Here is a 9,301-nt window from a genome sequence, read left to right as displayed (position 1 = left end):
AAAGACTAAAACTACGAGGGCAGCCCTAGGCGGCGGTGTCGTCATTATCGGAGCCGGTGAGGTTGACCAGCGTAGGCGCAGGGCCGGCCTAGGGGAACACCGTGTTCCAGAGCTCAGCTGCCTACGCCTCCGTCGTCTGTCCTGCTGGCGCGGGTTGTGCTGGTGGTGATGGCAGCGCAGCAGCAAGGGCACGCTCCTCTGCCTCCGCCTCTCGTCGTTCCTCCTCCGCCTTCTTCTCCAGCTCCATCAGCCGAAGGCCTTCGGCGCGCTTCGCCCGCAGGTGTTGTGCCCTCCAGTGCTCCAGGTAGGCTTGCTCCTGCTGCGGTGTCGCGCCCAGCCAGATGGGCGGCGTAGTGACAAACTCGTGGACAATGCCGGTCCACTGGTAGACCTCCCGCGGCTCCGTGGGCTCGGGTTTCGGCGGAGGTGGCACGACGCAGTCGCTCGTAGCCGACAACGCGATGGCCTCTACGACTTGCTGCTGGTACGCCGCCTCCTCGTCGGCCCTGCGCGCGCTTCCTCCTCGCTGTCGCGGAGAACAGCTCCGAGGGCCGCCTGGTAGGCGGCCTCAGCCTCCTGGTCCTCGTCGCTTACGACAGGCGGGGGTGGCGGAGGGCCTCGTGGTTGCACTTCGCGCACGCCACGACGGCGCTGCTCCTCGTACTCCACCGCGAACCACATCTCCGAGTTAGGGGAGTCGGACGCGTACGCAGGGTCTCGCCGCTGCTCCGTCGTCAGCAGACGCCGACGACGGCTCACCTCCTCCGCATACACCCGCGCCGACCGCGACACGGCCGACACCGGAATCCTCTTCGGATCCAGATGCCAGCCGCGTGGCAGCGTGACATCGGGGTAAGGGAGCGGCACGCAGTGCTCCCCGTGCCACCGCGCTTGGTGCACCGGGACGCTCACACGCTGGCGAGGATGGTGGGAAGATGGCGGTGGGGAGATGGCATGGGAGTAGAGCGGGGCCTTGCCCTTGTTTGGCAAGCCGCCGACCATGGTGCTAGGGTTTTGGTCGTCGAGGAGGTGGCTGGACGTGGACGGGTGGGGTTCTGTAAGCATATGGCGGAACCCACCACACATTCGGATTAAAAAAGGTCGGTCGTGATCGCTGACGCGTGGGCCTGAGGATGACGGTCGTCATAAATAATGTTGACCATGGTGGTTAGGGACAGACATCGAGGACGCGCGCGTCCGCTCCGACACATTTCAATCCCAAATTTGAACCGGAAATGGATTAGCACGGACGTGGAGCCGACATGTTTTCCAAATGGGTCGACACGCTGGGCCATCATTTTTATCCACACCAACCCAAACGGACAACAGCAGACGAAATGAGTCGTTCCATTAAAGTTTCTCTAACAGGCGCTGAAGGCACCAAATAGGAGTCGCGAAACCAAGCGTGTTCACCATACAACAAAAGCTAGAAGAAGAACAGAAAAATGCATGCAATACTTTTTTCGTTCAGAGAATAGAGGATCTTAAGGCCCACACGCCTATCTCTCAGCATCCCTGGGGGTCCATAAGTGCAAACGTGAACCCAGCGAGAGGGGACCTCCTATCTGCCGCACACAGCGCCAGATTAGAAGAACTTCGCACAGAGCATACTCTACATGGGCCGGCCCACAAAAGAAAAGAGAGCTGTGTAAAAAAACAAAAGAAATATATGTCACCTTACTGCGGATTCAAACAAGCGATGTGCCTTTAGCGGAAACAGGTACCTCAGCAGTGGAGCTGCTTAGCGCTTGTGATGAATATGCAACGCGAAGTATTTATAACTATCTTGGCAGTTCCGAGTATATCTACTTTTCTCAAATTCCGAAGATATTGTTCATAATTCTAAAATTATTAAAAACCGAACAAGTTTTCGATAATTTATGGCCAATTATTGGATTTATAACCAAAATTCAAAAATATGAAGAATTGTATGAATTTTGAGAAATTGTGAAAACAGGAGCATTTATTAGTTTTCGAACATTTTTTTACAAACATGAACAAGTTTAGAAGATTTGAACATTTTTTGAATTTGTGACCAGATTTTAAAACGGGAACCTTTTAGTTAGTGAGCCGTTTTTGAAAAAACGGAATTTTGCATTTCTGAACAAATTTTGAAACTCTTTAAAGAATGGAAAGTGCGTACATTTTCTTAATTTATGTATGAAATTTCCAAACAATTTTTTTTCTGAACTTATGTACATTTTTTAGAAAATAAATGACATTTTTTAAATTCCCGAAGGAAATTACAAAACAAAAACATTTTCGAAATAATTGAAAAATATTTGAAGCGGGACCATTTTTTGAAACTCCTAAAAAATAGAAGGAGGAACTTTTTAACAACTTGTTAAAATAGGAACATATTTTGAAGTTACAAATAATTTTTGAATAACCTTCTGTTTTTTTTCAAAAATAAAAACAAAATTTGAAAGCACAAAACTTTGTTCTCCTGCAGAAAGGTAAACGTGAACATTTTCAAAATATGTGTACTAGTTTTGAAACCAGGAACATGTATTGAATTCGAAACAATTTTTTAAAAAGCAGTGAGAATTTTAAAGAAAAACATACCAAACAAAATTTGAAAAGACAATCAATTTTAAAAGTTGCAAACAATTTTTGAAATATGAACATTTTTTGACTTGTGAACATTTTTGAAAATATGGATATTTTGCAAACATTTGTTGAAAGATGAAATATTTTTGAAATTTATGAGCAAATGTTTATAATGGGAATATAGAAATTCTGAACATGTTTTGCAAAGTACAAACATTTTTGGCAAATCCTAGACAAAAACAGTACAACGTAACTATTTGTATTAAAATGCAAAAAAGGAAAAAAGAAAACTAAAATTGAAAATGAAAGGAAAGAAGAAAAAAGAAAAAAAAAGAAAGAAAACATAAAAAGGGAAACTGAGAGAAAAGGAAAAGAGAAAAAAAATAAACACAAAAAAATTGGAACAAAGAAAAAACCAATGCAGGAACCTTGTAATTGGGATTTTCCAAGACCAAAAAAACCGTCCGGCAGGATTCCGAAAACCGGTGATTTTAAAATGCTTAAACGGGTCGGGCCAGATGGAACGACCGTTCGATCTCCTTTGTGCGAAACAGCAAATGCGTCGAATAAGGATTTCCCAGCGCGAGGGCTATTTTTCCTTTGAAGCATGAAGCGACACGGTAGGTTGTCTCGCCCGAGGCGAGCACGAGTGGGCCGCCTTTTTAGTGCAGTTTACTCCAGTCGCTCGCTGTAGGTTCCCATCAGGTCTGGTTTTCTCGTTTTTATTTTTATTTTGTCATTTATTAGGGGTTTTTTCACCTGCTTTCTCCTTTTTTTTTTCTTCATTATAACTTCAATTTTATTTTTTACTCCTTTTCTCTCTCTTTTCACTAGTTGTCCCCCTATTTCATTTCTTCTGCATTTTTTTCTTCAGTTTTCATTGCTTCTCTTTGATTTTATTTATTTATATTTACTTTGACCTTTTTGATCCTGATTTCCTTGCTTTATTTGTTTTCGTTTTTGTATGTGTTTTCTATTAACAATGTTCATAGATTTTAGACCTTGGTTTCCCGTTTCTGGATCGTCGGTTTCTTTTTTGTTTCTGATTGTTTTCCTTGCTTCTTTGTCATTTTTTTTCATTAGTTTTTTTTTCGTGTTGAACATAAACTATATAGATTAATATTTGAAATACATATTTTTGATGTCTACATTTTTCATATACATTGTATAGTTCAGGTATACACCAGAAGTATTTTTATATATGTCTGTAAAATATTTCATATAAAATTCCAGTATTTTTCTAATACTTGATTAAAACTTAAAAAAATGAAATTAATCTGTTTTTTCTCATACACATTCATGATTCTTATATACAGCAGGAACATTTTCCATATACACGTTTAGTATTTTTGATTGACACATTTGACATTTTTAAACACATGATTACATTTTTTTACTACATTTTTATGTCTACTTTTCTCATACCCATTTTAAAAAGTTTAGTATATCAGGAACATTTTCTATATACATGTTTAACATCTTTTGAATACATGATTAACATTTTTATACATATAACACATTTAAGATTTGAAAACGCAATTACCATTTTGAAAACATGATTTACATAGAAAGAACGTATATATTCTTTGTCTACTTTGCCATATGCATTATATATATTTTTTTATATACATGAGAAACATTGTTTTATACATCTTTAACATTTGGATAATGCCGGATTAACATTTTTTGTATGTAAAATGTTTTTTATAATAGATATATTTAGATTTTTTAGAAATATAAGTGGAAGTAAAAAATAAAATGGAAAATGTGAAAGAAGGAAGAACTACCTACCTTGGTGGGCCCATTTATGGCAACCCCTGACGCGAGCAAGCACTACAACTCGCGTCAGCGATACATAGCCGTGCCCATCTTGTAGACCGCAACCTCCCCTAGATTGCCTGCACCGTCCCTCCAGATCAGGCTCGTTGCCCAAGAGTTGAATTCAAACAATGACCATCTTGGTTTGATCTTTGGTGTCTTAGTGGCAAGCTCATCTCAAAGGCTAAAATGTCCATTACCGTGTCTATAGTCCATCTCACCAAGGTCATGAATGCTCTCTTCCGGTCCCCATTACACCGTGCATGCCACTCTGTCACCGACATCCACATAAAATGATGCACGAATCCTTCTCCTTAATAATAACACTTTGGATCATGTTCATTGCCCATGAGTCGGGGTGTAGCATGTAGGCAGCCTCACTCTGGTCATGGTTTTGAGCACATGCGAGAAGATTCGAGCCTAGGAGCACTCAAACGACCATAATGGATCAATTCCTCTTGTCTGCATTGTTTGCAAAACCCTATCCTCTCAGCATCGGTCGGCAAGGAGTGAACCCATTGATAACTCTCCACTATAAACTTTAATCTTGGAGGGAAGAGCGACAAGGATTTGTTATTCCTTCCAGTGCCCCCTTAAATCATCTCCTAACCCCGAAGGTGCCTCACTGATTTGTTGATGAGAAATCAATGCCATGTAAGCCGATCTGGCCGTAAAAGGTCTTCTTCTTTCCAAATGCCATGCACATGTATCCTCAATCTTTTGCCTACCAGGAACGCTACAAATGACCCGAATATCCGGTTACTCAAAATGTGTTGTCGCCAAGTCCACATTCCAACCTCCATTCTCCTCATTGATAATCTCACTAACAATGGTGACTGTTGTCTCGGGCCTCCTAAAAAGAGTCTTACGAGAGTGGTTAGCCGAGATCGAAGGATCATCCCATGCCTATTAGAGGAGCCATCTCAAACTTTGTTAATTAGACCAACATCCAACGCGTTCCTTCCATGTAATATTGGTTGCCAAACATAGATCTCCCTCTTTTCTGAGATGTATGCATGAAATCACGACTGTTATAGTATTTACCTTTCATTCCTTGTGCACATAGAGAATTTGGATTCATCAAGAGCCTCCACGCTTGCTTCGCTAACAATAATTGGTTGAAACTTATGAAGTCTCTGAAACCCATATCCCTCAGCTTTACGGATCCATAATTTCTTTACAATGGTACGAGTGCATCTTACTTTTGTCCTCATTAACTCCCGAGAAAAAAATGAGCTACCACATTTGTCAACTTCTGGCATGGTTTCTTGGACAACTTGAAGCAGCTCATTGAGTTCGCCTATATGATCGGTGATATTGCTTTCACAAGGGACCTCATGAGAAACTGTACTCATCACCTTAGGAGACCATCTCCGAACCGAACTCTTCAATTTGGTGGGTATGCTTTCAAACTGGGAGTCCGTAGACCGCCAAAGCGAGGTTGGGGGCCCCAAGTATATTTTCACCAATGCCTCTATGGTGATTTGTACCATCATGGATATCATTTTTAAACACATCATCATGATTTGGACTAAAGAAAACAACAAAAATTCCTTTATTGACCATCCAACCCAAACCAATTTGATGTCTTTTTCCAATATGATCTGCAATTTGGCGGTCCTATCCTCTGATGCGTGGACGAAAACCAAACAATCATGGGCGAAGAGCGGGTGGGAAATCCATGATACATGAATCCTCACATTTATTCCTTGACGAGGCCAACCCATAGCTCCTTCACATACAACAGAGACCCTCAAAACACAACAAAAATAGGTAAGGTGAAATTGAGTCGCCTTGTCGTATACCTCGGGTTTGAGATAATTTGCCATTAACTCTGACAGAGAAAGTAACCGATTCAAAACATACCGTCAGTCAGTTAATCCACCCATCTGCAAAACCATGTTTAGCCATGATAGCTCAGAGATACACCTATTCAACCCTATCATATGATTTAGCAATATGTATTTTTACCGCACAAGCACCATATTGCTCTTCTTCTTTTGCAGATAACGAATGCACGGTAAGACATGGGGACATACCCCGTAATCGGCCAGCCCAGCACGAACGACTGATTGTTTTTTTGAGATAATATCCTCTAATTGTATTATGCTTGTATATGATTTGCCCCGTCGTGTATATATGGTTTCTCGATTTTTTGTGGTTGTCACCTACTTGCATTTGTGTTTATATACTAACCCTAATCAGTGCAGCCCGACATATTTTATTTCGTTGGAATTTTTGTACTAAAAAGCAAGTTTTAATCTTTTCAAATTATAAAAATATGTAAATACTCTAGTATTCTAAAAATATCAGTCCATATAAAAATAAAATAGGTATTTTGGAAAATACATCATTTAAAAAAATAATGAATTTTTCTTTTTTCCATGGAATAAAAATGTGTTTGCATTTAATTTAATTTAATTTTTAAAATATTTTATAAGTTGTTAAAATATATATTTATGAAAATAAAAGAAAAGCCACGAAAGGTGAACGAAGTTGCTGTCTAATTTCAGCAGAGGCTGTTTGTTCCGTTACCCCGTTCCCTGAAAAACGAATTCACTCGAATATTTTGTTCATGAATTTTGGAAGTAAAATCCCAGTTCCAGAAGAGAAAAATGCCAGTTCCAGAAGAGAAAAAAAAAATCCTCGAGCAGCAGTTTTATTACAAAGTTGCAATTGGTGTCGGATTCCAGTCCATGTTTATTTCGGTATATGGAGCGTTCTCCGCGCAGAACTCAGGATGGCACCGGGAGGTCACCAATACGGCACAAGCTCCATCAGAATCAGATCACACAATCGATCGCCATGCCTTCATCGCCGTCGTACGAGAAGGCCAAAGAGGTCATGGCCATGGCCACGTCCGTCGCCGCGTCCATGATGCTGGTGCGCAGCCTCGCCAACGACCTGCTCCCGCCCGAGGCGCGCAGCCTGCTGTCCTACTGCCTCAGTGGCCTGCAGTCCCGCATGGCGTGGCGGCACACCATCGTCGTCGAGAAGACCGACGGGTATTACACCAACAACGTCTTCTACTCCGTCAAGACCTACCTCGCCTCGCGCATGGAGACCGACAACGCCACCGGCGACGTGCAGCGCCTGCGCCTCAGCGGCGGCGGCGGCGGCCTGGAGCCCTGGACGATGACGACCACCCCGAGAAGCTCGTTCTTGGCATGGAGGAGAGCGAGGAGATGATCGAGCTCTACCAAGGCGCCGAGTTCAGATGGAGCCTCCACTCCCACGACCTCCCCGGCGACTCCTCCACCACCCTCGGCCGCGGCGGCGGCAAGCAGTACTACGAGCTCACCTTCCACAAGAAGCACAAGGAGAAGGCCATCAGAGCATACGTCCCCCACATCCTCGCCACCGCCAAGGAGATAAGGGACAAGGACAGCCCTCTCACCATCTACATGAACGACGGCGCAGAGTGGTCTCCCATGGACCTCAACCACCCCTCCACCTTCGACACGCTCGCCATGGACAACGCCCTCAAGCAATCCGTCATCGAAGACCTCGACAAGTTCATCAAGAGGAAGGCATACTTCAAGAAGATCGGCAAGGCCTGGAAGAGGGGCTACCTGCTCCACGGCCCTCCCGGCACCGGCAAGTCCAGCCTCATCGCCGCCATGGCCAACCACCTCAGGTTCGACATATACGACCTCGAGCTCACCGGCGTCCACAGCAACTCGGACCTCAGGAAGCTCCTAATCGGGATGACCAACCAGTCCGTCCTCGTCATCGAGGACATCGACTGCACCATCGACCTCAAACAACGAGGAGGCGATTATTGCACTTCTTCTTCTTCTTCTTCTTCTTCTTCTTCTTCTTCTTCTTCTTCTTCTTCTTCTTCTTCTTCTAGCACCAAGGACGACAACAACAACAAGGTAACCCTGTCCGGCCTTCTCAACACCATCGACGGCCTATGGTCCACCAGCGGTGAGGAGAGGATCATCGTCTTCACCACCAACTACAAGGACCGTCTCGACCCCGCGCTTCTACGGCCTGGCAGGATGGACGTGCACGTCCACATGGGATACTGCACCACCGAGGCCTTCAGGATTCTCGTCAACAACTACCACTCCATCGACTACCATGCCACGTATCCACACATCGAGGACCTGATGGCGGAGGTGCAAGTCACGCCTGCGGAGGTCGCCGAAACCTTGATGAGGAGCGAAGAACCAGATGTGGTGCTCCATGATCTTATCGACCTCCTAAACTCAAAGAAAGAATTGTTGACAGAATCATCTGCCACCTCCGCCTCCAGTAAGGAGGAGGAGGATTGTGATGCTGCTGCGGAGGATTGCGATGATGATAATGATGACGAAGAGACATAATTAAGCTGAAAGCCTGTATGCCTACGAGTAGGAATCTGTGAAGATCGAGTGGTCTAACAATTATAAACAAACCTGTCTGCCTACTACGAGCGAGTGGTTTTTCTACCGCGCGTCCATGTTATAGCACGCATGATCCACTCTCCATGCCCAACTTGAGATTCAGGCTTTGTTTTCTACTCCCTTCGTCCCAAAATAAGCGTCCAAGATTTTGTACTAAACTAATATAACTTTTGTACTAGAGTATCAATACTTACTTTAAGACAGAGGGAGTACTAGTCTTGCAAATGTTTGTTTTCTTTGTTTCAAGAGGGAGTACCAGTTCTTTTGGTGTTCAAGAACGTATGTACCGCACACAAAAAAGAGAGGCTGTATCATCGGTTGTTTTATCCAGGTTTATCAGTTCTCTTCTTACTACTTATTACACATCTATAGCAACATTTTTTTCGACACGCTTCCTTTCAAGCTACATATCTTCCTTGCTGGCCGTGCAGAATGACCAACATGCTGATCATGTCAAAGGGAAAATGGTCGCTAGTCCTCCGCTCAAATTACGTCCTGTACAACATATGGTGCACCGCGAGGCTCAGCCAGCCCGGTGGGAG

The 9,301-nt window shown here is 43.9% G+C and overlaps 1 pseudogene; it reads left to right on the top strand.

Moving 5' to 3' along the window:
• Nucleotides 1-7,057: 7,057 nt before the first annotated feature.
• On the top strand, nt 7,058-8,932 carry LOC123399078 (annotated as a pseudogene).
• Nucleotides 8,933-9,301: the final 369 nt, after the last annotated feature.

This window comes from Hordeum vulgare, chromosome 5H, assembly GCF_904849725.1.
Source record: "Hordeum vulgare subsp. vulgare chromosome 5H, MorexV3_pseudomolecules_assembly, whole genome shotgun sequence".
Lineage (NCBI taxonomy): Eukaryota > Viridiplantae > Streptophyta > Magnoliopsida > Poales > Poaceae > Hordeum > Hordeum vulgare.
This window is presented reverse-complemented; position numbering and strand designations above follow the sequence as displayed.